The sequence below is a fragment of the Poeciliopsis prolifica genome, unplaced genomic scaffold (assembly GCF_027474105.1).
Source record: "Poeciliopsis prolifica strain line A6 unplaced genomic scaffold, Auburn_PproV2 SCAFFOLD228, whole genome shotgun sequence".
Lineage (NCBI taxonomy): Eukaryota > Metazoa > Chordata > Actinopteri > Cyprinodontiformes > Poeciliidae > Poeciliopsis > Poeciliopsis prolifica.
In genome coordinates, this window is record NW_026562603.1 from 72,563 (window position 1) to 87,500 (window position 14,938).

The window sequence follows — 14,938 nt, forward strand, 5'->3', positions numbered from 1 at the left end:
CGTTGTTGTTATTATCAGCAGTTATTAGCTGCTTCAGGACGAGCAGCTGAAGGAACACGACTAGAAACTGAAAATCCAGAAAGAATCCAGAACCAACCTCTGCTTTGGTGTCAGAACTGGGTCCAGTTTTCATTTCCATCTTTTGAAATTGTTTGTTCTCCATCAGATTCATGTGGACTCACATCGACAGAAACTCAAACTGTCTGAAAACCAAACCCGGGAGCTTCTGCCAGGTCCTGATCATCCAGACTGGTGGCTTTAACTGGGCTGACTGGTGGTAACTGGGCTAACTGGTGTCTGACTGGTGGCTGTAACTGGGCTGACTGGTGGCTTTAACTGGGCTGACTGGTGGCTGTAACTGGGCTGACTGGTGGCTGTAACTGGGCTGACTGGTGGCTGACTGGTGGCTGTAACTGGGCTGACTGGTGGCTTTAACTGGGCTGACTGGTGGCTGTAACTGGGCTGACTGGTGGCTTTAACTGGGCTGACTGGTGGCTGTAACTGGGCTGACTGGTGGCTGACTGGTGGCTGTAACTGGGCTGACTGGTGGCTGACTGGTGGCTTTAACTGGGCTGACTGGTGGCTGTAACTGGCTGACTGTGGCTGACTGGTGGCTGTAACTGGGCTGACTGGTGGCTGACTGGTGGCTTTAACTGGGCTGACTGGTGGCTGTAACTGGGCTGACTGGTGGCTGTAACTGGCTGACTGGTGGCTGTAACTGGGCTGACTGGTGGCTGTAACTGGGCTGACTGGTGGCTGACTGGTGGCTGTAACTGGGCTGACTGGTGGCTGACTGTGGCTTTAACTGGGCTGACTGGTGGCTGTAACTGGGCTGACTGGTGGCTGTAACTGGGCTGACTGGTGGCTGTAACTGGGCTGACTGGTGGCTGTAACTGGGCTGACTGGTGGCTGTAACTGGGCTGACTGGTGGCTGTAAACTGGGCTGACTGGTGGCTTAACTGGGCTGACTGGTGGCTGACTGGTGGCTGTAACTGGGCTGACTGGTGGCTGTAACTGGGCTGACTGGTGGCTGACTGGTGGCTGTAACTGGGCTGACTGGTGGCTTTAACTGGGCTGACTGGTGGCTGTAACTGGGCTGACTGGTGGCTTTAACTGGGCTGACTGGTGGCTGACTGGTGGCTGTAACTGGGCTGACTGGTGGCTGACTGGTGGCTGTAACTGGGCTGACTGGTGGCTGTAACTGGGCTGACTGGTGGCTGACTGGTGGCTGTAACTGGGCTGACTGGTGGCTGACTGGTGGCTTTAACTGGGCTGACTGGTGGCTGACTGGTGGCTTTAACTGGGCTGACTGGTGGCTGTAACTGGGCAACTGGTGGCTGTAACTGGGCTGACTGGTGGCTGTAACTGGGCTGACTGGTGGCTAACTGGGCTGACTGGTGGGCTGACTGGTGGCTGTAACTGGGCTGACTGGTGGCTTTAACTGGGCTGACTGGTGGCTGACTGGTGGCTGTAACTGGGCTGACTGGTGGCTGTAACTGGGCTGACTGGTGGCTGTAACTGGGCTGACTGGTGGCTGACTGGTGGCTTTAACTGGGCTGACTGGTGGCTGTAACTGGGCTGACTGGTGGCTTTAACTGGCTGACTGGTGGCTGTAACTGGTGTCTGACTGGTGGCTTTAACTGGGCTGACTGGTGGCTGTAACTGGGCTGACTGGTGGCTGTAACTGGGCTGACTGGTGGCTGACTGGTGGCTTTAACTGGGCTGACTGGTGGCTGACTGGTGGCTGTAACTGGGCTGACTGGTGGCTGACTGGTGGCTTTAACTGGGCTGACTGGTGGCTTTAACTGGGCTGACTGGTGGCTGTAACTGGGCTGACTGGTGGCTGTAACTGGGCTGACTGGTGGCTGACTGGTGGCTGTAACTGGGCTGACTGGTGGCTTTAACTGGGCTGACTGGTGGCTGTAACTGGGCTGACTGGTGGCTTTAACTGGGCTGACTGGTGGCTGACTGGTGGCTGTAACGGGCTGACTGGTGGCTGTAACTGGGCTGACTGGTGGCTGACTGGTGGCTGTAACTGGGCTGACTGGTGGCTTTAACTGGGCTGACTGGTGGCTGTAACTGGGCTGACTGGTGGCTTAACTGGGCTGACTGGTGGCTGTAACTGGGCTGACTGGTGGCTGACTGGTGGCTGTAACTGGGCTGACTGGTGGCTGACTGGTGGCTTTAACTGGGCTGACTGGTGGCTGTAACTGGGCTGACTGGTGGCTGACTGGTGGCTGTAACTGGGCTGACTGGTGGCTGACTGGTGGCTTTAACTGGGCTGACTGGTGGCTGACTGGTGGCTTTAACTGGGCTGACTGGTGGCTGTAACTGGGCTAACTGGTGGCTGTAACTGGGCTGACTGGTGGCTGTAACTGGGCTGACTGGGCTGTAACTGGGCTGACTGGTGGCTGACTGGTGGCTGTAACTGGGCTGACTGGGTGGCTTTAACTGGGCTGACTGGTGGCTGACTGGTGGCTGTAACTGGCTGACTGGTGGCTGTAACTGGGCTGACTGGTGGCTGTAACTGGGCTGACTGGTGGCTGACTGGTGGCTTTAACTGGGCTGACTGGTGGCTGTAACTGGGCTGACTGGTGGCTGTAACTGGGCTGACTGGTGGCTGACTGGTGGCTTTAACTGGGCTGACTGGTGGCTGTAACTGGGCTGACTGGTGGCTGTAACTGGCTGACTGGTGGCTGACTGGTGGCTTTAACTGGGCTGACTGGTGGCTGAATGGGGGCTGTAACTGGGCTGACTGGTGGCTGACTGGTGGCTTAACTGGGCTGACTGGTGGCTGTAACTGGGCTGACTGGTGGCTGTAACTGGGCTGACTGGTGGCTGTAACTGGGCTGACTGGTGGCTTTAACTGGGCTGACTGGTGGCTGTAACTGGGCTGACTGGTGGCTTTAACTGGGAGGTCGAGTGGAGAGGAAGAGTTTATGTCAGTGAGTTACAGAAGAATCAAGAGGAAAGTGGAGCCTGTCGGTTTGGATTTGATGATCAGTCCTGAGATGCTCTGATGATGAAGCTACAATAACAGAGAAACTTTTATCTGCTCCTCCTCTTCCTCCTCCGTCCCAGCAGGGCAGCATGTGGACTGTCCTGCTGTCCTTCTGTCCTGCTGTCCTTCTGCAGCGTCTCACACCTTCATTCACTGACTGCCGGTTCCTGGGTTTGGGTTCTGGTCCGGTTCTGGTTCCTCAGTGTTCAGTCTCTACATGTTTGTCTCTTTCATGCAAAACATTTTGATTTTCTGTTTGTTTCATTTTTAAAACTCTTTCAAAATATTTCTATTGAAATATTTTTGAATAATGTTTGCAGATATTTTGCTAACCTCCCAAAAAGACCTGATTTTGTTGCATAAACAAGCTGAAAGTATCTCTTTCTTATTTGTGCATTTTATATATAAATCTAGGAAATTATGGATAAATGTATTAATTTTTACAGATGTGATGTATATTCTCATAATGAATTTATTCGTCAATAATCTTCATTTTATGCTAATGTATTGAATCTGAGCTTTGGATCAAATTAATTTCCTCTCTCCATGTTGTCCAAATTATTTCAAAGTTTTCTAATGAATTATAATAGATAATAAAGTTCTGATATTTATCCATAACTTATTTTAACTGTTAACTTTTCCACTTGTGTTTCTGGGATTTTGTTTTTATTAAATCACATTCGGATTCATGACCAAACCCCCAGTTCACTGATAAAAACTTATAAAAATATTTGTGATCCAACTTAAGTTCTGAAAGTTACATCAGACTATTGGATTTGGTCTAGTTCAAGTCTTGAATCTTTTCTAGTCTTTTTTACCTCCAGTTGTTTTTTGGTTCAAATAATAGTTTTCTTATGTAGAGTTTACTGGGATAAAATATGAACTCTTTAATGTTCTGCTTCACCTCAAACATAATTTAATCATATTCCTCGTTATATGATTATTTGTCAAAATTGAAATACAGAAGGAAAAATAAATGTAAGCCTTCAGTTTCCATTTCCGACCAGTGATATGAACAAACTGTTATTTAGCATAAAATGAAGAACTTTTAAGATAATGAACAGATTTCTTTTTAATATCTGTTCAGAAATAAATATTTTATTTCACAAGATGGATTTATGTTAATATTTATTTTTGAAGACATCAAATTATTCAGAAATCTCAAGACCCCCTTCAGTACCCGTGCGACCCCTGTGGGGGCAGCGCACCCCTTGTTGTGGACCTGTTGATGATTCAGCAGCTTTTAGTCACAAGAAGAAGCGAAGCGCCATTTTGGACCACAAACATTTTAATTACAAACCAATGAATGAATCATCAGAATATTGATATTCAATTTGTATCCAGTTTTTCTCCTTTGATAAATTTTCCTGTCAAACATTAAACCTCATAAACATCACAAACCTCACAAACATAACAAACCTCATAAACATAACAAATCTCATAAACATCAAAAACCTCATAAACATCATAAACCTCATAAACATCACAAACCTCACAAACATAACAAACCTCATAAACATAACAAACCTCATAAACATCATAAACATCACAAACCTCATAAACATAATAAACCTCATAAACATAATAAACCTCATAAACATAATAAACATCATAAACCTCATAAACATCAAAAACCTCATAAACATCACAAACCTCATAAACATCAAAAACCTCATAAACATCATAAACCTCATAAACATCACAAACCTCATAAACATAACAAATCTCATAAACATCACAAACCTCATAAACATCACAAACCTCATAAACATCATAAACCTCATAAACATAATAACATCAAAAACCTAATAAACATCATAAACCTCATAAACATCAAAACATCATAAACATCACAAACCTCATAAACATTACAAACCTAATAAACATCACAACCTCATAAACATTATAAACCTCATAAACATCATAAACCTCATAAACATCATAAACATCACAAACCTCATAAACATCACAAACCTCATAAACATCATAAACCTCAAACATCATAAACCTCATAAACATAATAAACATCAAAAACCTCATAAACATCATAAACCTCATAAACATCAAAAACATCATAAACATCACAAACCTCATAAACATTACAAACCTCATAAACATCAAAAACCTCATAAACATCATAAACCTCATAAACATCAAAAACATCATAAACATCACAAACCTCATAAACATCACAAACCTCATAAACCTCATAAACATCATAAACCTCATAAACATAATAAACATCAAAAAACCTCATAAACATCATAAACCTCATAAACATCAAAAAACATCATAAACATCACAAACCTCATAAACATTACAAACCTCATAAACATCAAAAACCTCATAAACATCATAAACCTCATAAACATCAAAAACATCATAAACATCACAAACCTCATAAACATTACAAACCTCATAAACATCACAAACCTCATAAACATTATAAACCTCATAAACATCATAAACATCATAAACATCATAAACATCACAAACCTCATAAACATCATAAACCTCATAAACCTCATAAACACAATAAACATCAAAAACCTCATAAACATTATAAACCTCATAAACATCACAAACATCAAACATCAAAAACCTCATAAACATCATAAACCTCATAAACATCAAAAACCTCATAAACCTCATAAACATCACAAACCTCATAAACATCACAAACCTCATAAACCTCATAAACATCAAAAACATCATAAACATCACAAACCTCATAAACATCACAAACCTCATAAACCTCATAAACATCATAAACCTCATAAACATAATAAACATCAAAAACCTCATAAACATCATAAACCTCATAAACATCAAAAACATCATAAACATCAAAAACCTCATAAACATCATAAACCTCATAAACATCAAAAACATCATAAACATCACAAACCTCATAAACATTACAAACCTCATAAACATCAAAAAACCTCATAAACATCATAAACCTCATAAACATCAAAAACATCATAAACATCACAAACCTCATAAACATTACAAACCTCATAAACATCACAAACCTCATAAACATTATAAACCTCATAAACATCATAAACCTCATAAACATCATAAACATCACAAACCTCATAAACATCATAAACCTCATAAACCTCATAAACACAATAAACATCAAAAACCTCATAAACATTATAAACCTCATAAACATCACAAACATCAAACATCAAAAACCTCATAAACATCATAAACCTCATAAACATCAAAAACATCATAAACCTCATAAACATCATAAACCTCATAAACATCAAAAACATCAAAACCCTCATAAACATCAAAAACCTCATAAACATTATAAACCTAATAAACATCAAAAACGCTCATAAACATTATAAACCTCATAAACATCATAAATCTCATAAACATTATAAACCTCATAAACATCATAAACCTCATAAACATCACAAACCTCATAAACATCACAAACCTCATAAACATCATAAACCTCATAAACATCATAAACATCAAAAACCTCATAAACATCAAAAACCTCATAAACATTATAAACCTCATAAACATCACAAACCTCATAAACATCATAAACCTCATAAACATCAAAAACCTCATAAACATTATAAACCTCATAAACATCATAAACCTCATAAACATTATAAACCTCATAAACATAATAAACATCAAAAACCTCATAAACATCACAAACCTCATAAACATTATAAACCTCATAAACATCATAAACCTCATAAACATTATAAACCTCATAAACATCATAAATCTCATAAACATTATAAACCTCATAAACATCATAAATCTCATAAACATTATAAACCTCATAAACATCATAAACCTCATAAACATCATAAACCTCATGAACTGCAGCAGCTTAACGGTCAATTTCTGCTTTTTCCCAAAAATCCTGAACCAGATTCTGGACCAGAACACTTGAAATGATCCATTCTTGTTTCCCTCGAGACTCATCAAGAAGCGACTTCCTGAACTGACCTTTCAAAATAAAAATTTAGGAGAAATAAAAGTGATGTCACTTCCTGCTGCAGGCTGCTCCACCGGACCCAAAGAAATCAGAAGGTTCTGAGGTCCAGATGATCCGAGTTTCCGAACCACCTGCGGATACACCATGTGAACACCAGGGGGCAGCATTACTCATGTTTAGAAACCCAGTGGAGAACTGGGCCAAAGTCAGAACCAGAAAATAACGTATTTATTTTAACAACAACAAATTCCACGCGAGGAAAATGTTTCAAATGTTTTCAGTGAAAATCTCTGCCAGTGGAAAGACTTTGTTTTTTTAATGAATCATTTTAAGAAACTATTGACTGAAAACAATCTCCTGTTTCTCCCTGAAAAGTTACTTATAAATTAGTTTAGTCTTATTTCAAGTTGACTCAGATATTACATAACCGTAACTCTTATTACATTATAAAATCACATATTAGTACCTGAAACTAAACAAAAACACTTGGGAGATTTTGAGTTTTTTAGCTGCGTCTGTGTTTCTCCTTCCTGACCCAGTGATGCTGATCATCACTGGTTCTGGTATGATGGGTATTTTATGTCCTCTCAGTAAACTGAAAACTTTTAAGTGTAATTGACCCCCAGTGAAGGCTTAGCCCCGCCCCCGGCGAATTTCACTATAGAGGGGAAGCCTAGAGAGACCGAGGGGCGGAGCCTAGAGAGACCGAGGGGCGGAGCCTAGAGAGACCGAGGGGCGGAGCCTAGAGAGACCGAGGGGCGGAGCCTAGAGAGACAGAGGGGCGGAGCCTACAGAGACCGAGGGGCGGAGCCTAGAGAGACCGAGGGGCGGGGCCTACAGAGACCGAGGGGCGGAGCCAAGAGAGACCGAGGGGCGGGACCGACAGACTGGGAGGCGGGGCCTACAGAGACTGAGGGGCGGAGCCTAGAGAGACCAAGGGGCGGGGCCGACAGACTGGGAGGCGGGGCCTACAAAGACTAAGGGGCGGAGCCTAGATAGACAGAGGGGCGGGGCCTACAAACTGGGAGGCGGGGCCTACAGAGACTGAGGGGCGGAGCCTACAGAGACTGAGGGGCGGAGCCTAGAGAGACCAAGGGGCGGGGCCGACAGACTGGGAGGCGGGGCCTACAGAGCCTACAGAGACCGAGGGGCGGAGCCTACAGAGACCGAGGGGCGGAGCCAAGAGACCGAGGGGCGGGGCCGACAGACTGGGAGGCGGGGCCTACAGAGACTAAGGGGCGGAGCCTATAGAGACCGAGGGGCGGGGCCTACAGACTGGGAGGCGGGGCCTACAGAGACTGAGGGGCGGCAAGCTACTACAGTGGTGCTCCTTACATACCAGGTTCTGCTGCTGGCTCGCCACAGGCTGCAGCTGGTCAGTCTTCCCTCCCAGAAGCAAAGTGGACATTTTCTTAAAAAAACGATTTAGTTTTTTTAAGAAGCTTCTCGTGGTGAATGTTGACAATTAATCATCATCTAAAAGTTGATTTTGAGCTTTTTTCTCTTTGGTGACTCTTTACAAAGGAACTGAATTCAACATATGTCTCTAAATGTTCATAAACCCTCGTCATAAAGTGACAGGTCCACTTGTTTCCTGTTCCGGACCGTGTGGCCGAACCGGCCGTGACTCTGTTTAAGAATCTGCGGCCAGTTTTAGAGCCCAGTGGTCATCATTAAAAATAGCTCAGCGGGCTGAGCGGGGCTGAGCTTTCCCACTCAAACTGAATCCCTGAACGCTTCTGGAGTCCAGCATTGATGCTGCTTTCAGGTGAGGCTCGGAGAATACAAGCTTATTAGAGGCGGTTGGTTTAAAATATTTTATTCTGAACACAGAAACGCAAATATGAAGATTAATCTACTTCATTTGGACTCAGGTTCGGATCACTAATGACATGAATAAATATTAACGCATTGTTGCTTCTTCCGTCCTTCCTTCCTTCCTTTCTTCCTTCCTTCCTTCCTTCTTTCCTTCCTTCCTTCCTTCCTTCCTAATGGGGTCAGGAAGAGCTGCTGTTCTGGGTCACCAGGTAGAAATCCTTCCTGTGATGGTCGGACTTTGCATCAATGTTTCCTCCTGAGTGACATGAAAAGAAGGAATCCATTTAGGAAGAACCCAGCAGAACCAGAACCAGTAGTTAGCATTATTGTATAACCGACGAGCAGAAGCTGTACATTTTTAAACAATGGTTTATTTTTATTATTATAATAATGTTGCATAGTGACGTCATAGTGACGTATCTCTTGTCTCCAGTTCGCCAGTTGTTGAGTTTTTGCTGCGTTACTGTAGCTAACTGAATATTCCGACGATCCATGAAGGCACCGCGCGGTGAACTTTTTAGTGCGGCAGGTTCGAGTCTTCCGCTGCAGCTGCGTCACGTTTCCACGCTGGTGAGCGTCAGTTCGGCTCTCTGGAAAAGTTCTGGTTCTGTTTTTATTTCAGCCAGAGACCGAACCGAACCGGTCCGGACCGGCCGGGTCGGACCGTGAGGTCGGTGTGAGCGCAGCTTTGGGTCGCAGGTTTCGGACCGAACAGAACTTCGCTGCGGTTCGGAAACACAGGAAGGAGCGACTGAAAGAACGGATGTTACAATGAGCCGATCGTCTCTTCGGTTCCTCTGACTTGACATTTTCGAGACACATGAGAGGCTCCAGCTGCTCCAGCCGACCCGGTTCGGATTAGTAGCGACCCGAACCGACCCGAGCTGCTGAAGACAAACACCGACACGGACATATGGGGACCCAGGGGACGGGACGGAAGCGGTCCACCAACAAGGAGAGGTCCACCCGCGGAGGACGATGCCCTCAACCTGATCGCCAGAGAGGTGAGTGGGCTTTGACTGGGCCACCAACTGCGCACAGCACCACGTGCTCCAGGTCCAAACCCGCCAGTTACCAGAGGCGGTTCTGGCATGGATGGGGCCCAGGGCCCCCTGCTGGTGTTTACAGCAGCAGAAAGCATCAGTTAGCTCTGATGCTAATTAATAATAGTTTGATAATCTGTATTGTTATTATGAAAATTGGTAAAAATTGCAGCTCAAATATGTTTTGAAATGTTTGTTGGTGAGTGAGGGCGCCCCCTGTGTGTTACACAGTAAAAGTTCTAGTTGATGGTTCTGATGGTTCTGATGATCCAAAATGTCTCCATGCAGTTTCTCCAAAAAGAGAAATAAATATCCCAACAGGGGGCGCCCTGAGGGCGGAGCCTCAGTTCCTCCAACCTTCTTCTCCTCCATCAAGATGTTTTCAGAGCCATTTTAACAACCTCGGTGGTTTCCCAGAACCAGAACCAGAACCGGACCGATTCTGCTCTCCGGACTCTCCGGTTCTGGTTCTGAAGGTTGGTTCTGTGACCAGAAATGAAACTCAGAATTTATGCTTCACATGAGGGTAAAGTTCTGCCTCAGAACCCGGGTGGTTCTGCTGGAATCGGGTCGGCCCAGACCAGCTGAACCGCTCAGGTTCTGACCCGTTTGGTGTCTGATGGTTGTGCTGTTGGACCTTTGTTCTTCAGAACCTTCTGTCCTCAGTGGAGATTGGACCCGTTAAACAGAACATGGTTTAACAGAACCGTTCAGAACTGACAGTCTGCCTGTAAACGGGTCGAACCAGCAGCTGGTTGAGGTCCGGCTCTCTAGGTTCTGTTGGACTCTGGTTCCGCCGGGCGGCGCCGCATTTTGCTGGTTTGTTCTCCTGCAGGGCAGTTGGGTTCTGGTTGGTTCTGGACCTGGATGACACCATCAGGCTGAAGCATTTCCTCAGGTTAAGACCCAGAATGCATCACTGCAGAACAGGAAGAACCAGAGTTCTGATGAACGGACCTGAGACTCAGAACCGACCCGTGTGTTGTTCTGTGGGGTTCTGTTGGGTTCTATTGGGTTTTCTGCTGAGAGCTTCATGGCTCTAATGCATGAGACCCGAACAGAACCTGTGAGATGAACCCGGTCCGGTCTGGAGGAAGAACTGGTTCCCTCTGAGGTTCTGACGGGTCGGAATGTCGGCGCTGATGCCTCGGCCCGTTCCACTGAAGAGCTTTAAAAATAGACGGGTCTGACGGGTCAGCTGCCGGCGCCGCTTTTGGACCTGAGGGGAACAGGTGGGAAACCAGCAGACTTTCAGAATAAAAGTGCAGCTTTCACCTGTTCTGTTTGGGTCACGAAGAACCGAGCAGAACTTCTTCTGGACCTCGTGTCTGAAGCGCCGTTCGCACAAAACGACATTTGGCGCCATATTTAAAGAGACGCGTTTATGAAAATGAAGGTGGAAACGATTTGACCGAAACCCGAAGAGATTCAGGAATCAAACCAAAGAACTTTAATATTTCATGTTTAAACCAAAACCGACAAACTCCAGGTACAAAACGCTGGAATGAAACGGCTTCATGGACCCTGGAATGAAGCAGTTTAGCAGCTGACCAGCAGCTGCTGCCTTTTGTCCTAGTCCAAGTTTTAGTGTGAAAACTGTGGAGTGTTTGGTGTGGAAATGCAGAACCTTTAAATTTTCCTTTTCCTGCTTAACCAGGATGGTGGCTGGCTAGCAAAGCTGCATCTGGATGAAGGACAATGTGACGATGAGTCCTGCAGCCCGACCCGGCTCGACCCGACCCGGCTCGACCCGACCCGGCTCGACCCGACCCGGCTCGACCCGACCCGGCTCGACCCGACCCGGCTCGACCCGACCCGGCTCGACCCGACCCAGTTAATCTTTAATGCTCAGGGCTGAACAAACAGCTAATCTTTAACTGGTCCAGTCCTTCCTGGAACCATCAGCGATTCTCACAAACCTCCATGAAGCGTTTTGACTTCTGGCTGACGGAACCGCCTGTTACTTCCTGACCCACTCAGGGTTCTGGCTGCGGCTCGGCTCGGCTCCTTAAAAGGAAGCGCGGCCTCTGGCTGTTTCCTCTGGGTGACATCATCTCGGGCTCGGCCGCGCAGATTGCTATCGCTAACTACTTCCTGTTTGTAGAGCGTGGAGGAGTTCTCTCCTGAAGGAGGGCGGGGGACCGGTTTGTGTCTCACAGCTTCAGCTGGTCCAGTTCTCAGAACCGGTCCAGAACTGGTCATGTTGGTCTGTGTGTTCAGATTCCAGCAGAGTAAATCTCACTGATGAAGATTTCCTCTTTCAGATTCGCTGAAATGCTCATAGATGACGGACGACATGCGACATTAATTCAGATTTAATATCCTTCAGTCTAGCTGGAACCAAATCATGTTGGACCTGTGGACCGGACCTCACTCAGAACCTGCAGTCGGGTCTCTGGCAGAAACCGGGTGACCAGAACCTCCAGCCAGTTGCTTCACAGGAATATTTGTGATTTTCTGTTGCGTAAATAAATTCTTGTTGTTCAGTGAAACATTTTTCACATGAGGTTTAAATCAGGAGGTGAAGTTTCACTTCTAGAGCTGCTGCTTGTTTCTGTCAATTTTAAAATTAAATCACAGTAAAATGACTGAGAACCAGTCGGTATCGATAACCAGTCGGTATCGAGAACCAGTCGGTATCGTTAACCAGTCGGTATCGAGAACCAGTCGGTATCGTTAACCAGTCGGTATCGATAAGCAGTGATTGGAGCAAAAGCTTTTCAGTGCGTCTTTGTGATTAAAGCTGGTTCTGAAATCACTCCTGTCTCTTTGTATCAGGTGTCGATGCCGGTCCGTTGTGGTCGGTCCGGTTTGGTCGGTCCGTTGTGGTCGGTCCGGTTTGGTCGGTCCGGTTTGGGTGAAGCTGCTCTGACTTAAATTCTCGTTGTTTCGGGTCGGCCTGTGTGAGGAAAATAGATTTTATCAGGGTCCTGCTGGTTTCCTCTCCGGGGGCAGCCGTCCTGCTAATGGGAGCGGTTCTGATGAACCCAGTCCGATGTAGGTTGGTATAAATAGCTGTAGAGGAGGCGGCGGAACCGGCCCAGATAGATTCTCCTTTCTGATCAGAAACGGGTGAAACTAACTTCCTGGTTCAGGGGAGACAAGCTGGACGATCCAGTCCGACCACATGCTGAGGTCCAGAAGCTTCCTGGTTCAGGTTCATCAGCCGTCCGTCTGTAAGTCCTGTTGGACCTCCTGTCCTCTCTCTGTCCGTCTCCATTTCCAGTCTGGATGCCGTCAGCAACACAATAATCTAATTAATTATCATATTTTCATGCATCTGCTGCTGGTTCGAATTCGACTCCATGCAGATGGAACAGGAAAAGTTACATTCATTCTTAATCTCCAGGTTTTTTATCCACTTTTAGAGACTCAAACGTCTCAATGATTCAAAATCACCAAAAACAAAACAGTTAATTTCTGGAATTAAAAACATCAAAACTCAAACTAAACACTTTGATGTCCTTCGGTTGGACTGGAGGAAATGTTAGCTGTGATTTAACCAAACTGCTGGACCGGAACCGGGTCCTTCAGAACCGGGTCATTCAGAACCGGGTCCTTCAGAACCGGGTCCTTCAGAACCGGGGATGAGAATCAAGTGTTTTTTCAGTTAAACTCCTCATGATGACAGAAGTTGTGAATCGGTGCCATATTAAGGGTAAAAGAAGAAAACTGAATGCTGCTTCTGTTTCTGCTCTGATCAATAAATGTTCAAAGTTTATTGGGAGAAAATTTAAACCATAAATAATAACTTGTTTATTTATTGAACCCAAAAGTTGATCATTTCCTGGATACACCTGAAATCAGCAGATTATTTATCAGTTTGTTTGGGGATGTTTATTAAACTTTTTTATTATATCTAAATATTTTATGAAAAATATTTCCTGCCAGAAATATTAAACGTTATCCATCGCTATAATCTAATCCCTTAAATGATCTGGTTAGCTAGTTAGCTTCTAGAACTAGCCAGAGCTGCTGGCTGGAAAAAAACTTTTAAAAGTTTAAAGTTCAAGTTCCAAGAAGCAAAGAATTAAAATATTAAAATATATTAGAAGGAACCCTGAATGTGAGGAATAAAGATACTCACGATTTGGTTTTATCAAGTTCTTCCTCTCCACCCGTGCAGCCGCCGCAGCCGGCCGTGCAGCCGCCGCAGCCGGCCGTGCAGCCGCCGCCGGCCGTGCAGCCGCCGCAGCCGGCCGTGCAGCCGCCGGCCATGCAGCAGGTAAAACTGGTTCCTGGAGTAAAATGAGTAAAATAATAGAAATATGAATCAGTGATATTTTTATTGAACATCAGAACTGCTGCTGGATTTTAGACCAGAACATTTTGTCTTCTCAAACCTCCAACCTGTACTGTTGGTTGGTTCTGAATCAGGTTCTGGTTCTGCTGGAGGCTTCTTTTTGTTAAATATGTTTTTTTTCCTCTGCTGTCGCCCCCTTCTGGTCAGGAGGAGCGAGCTGGGATTCCTTTGAAAACTTTTCAAACTAATTGAATAATAAAATGAAATTGTAAGGACGTGCGATTGAACTGAAATGATTTTTCTAAGAAGTACCTTGACAACGTGTTACTGTTGCTGTAGAAATAAATAAGTTTTCATATGAGAGAAAAACGTTCTGCTTCAGGACTGAAACATTTCAAGCAGCTTCTTTTCAGCTGAAGTTCTGCTGTGTGCCCAATTTCTTCTGTCATCATTTGGTAAATAAGAGGAACTCAAACATGAGTCAATAAACCGAACGTGTACATTTCCTTTCTGAGCTGTAGAAGTGGGTCATTTTCTTCTTTTTTATTTAAGCATCTGGAGCTGACAGGTTGCTGTAACAAGCTTCATGTCGGCTGCTTAAAGTTTAAATAAGAATCATTTCCAGGTCAGATCAGGTTGATCCACCTAACTCCCCGGTTTGAGATAATGAAATGATTCATTAAAGTTTCCTCTGCAGCTTTACTTCTTTCTCTTTGACCTGATGACCTTCATGATCTTTGGATCCAAAGGCTGAAGCACGAAGAGCCAGACTCAGATATCATCAGAGTTTCTACATGTTGCTTCAAGTTTCGGTTTGCATCACCTTCATGTTCCCAGCCCAGTTTATATAAAAG

At 44.9% G+C, this 14,938-nt stretch overlaps 1 pseudogene; it reads left to right on the plus strand.

Moving 5' to 3' along the window:
* The first annotated feature begins 9,291 nt into the window (after positions 1 to 9,291).
* The window catches only part of LOC129357074 (leucine-rich repeat flightless-interacting protein 2-like), a 37,074-nt pseudogene continuing 31,427 nt past the window's right edge, over positions 9,292 to 14,938 (plus strand).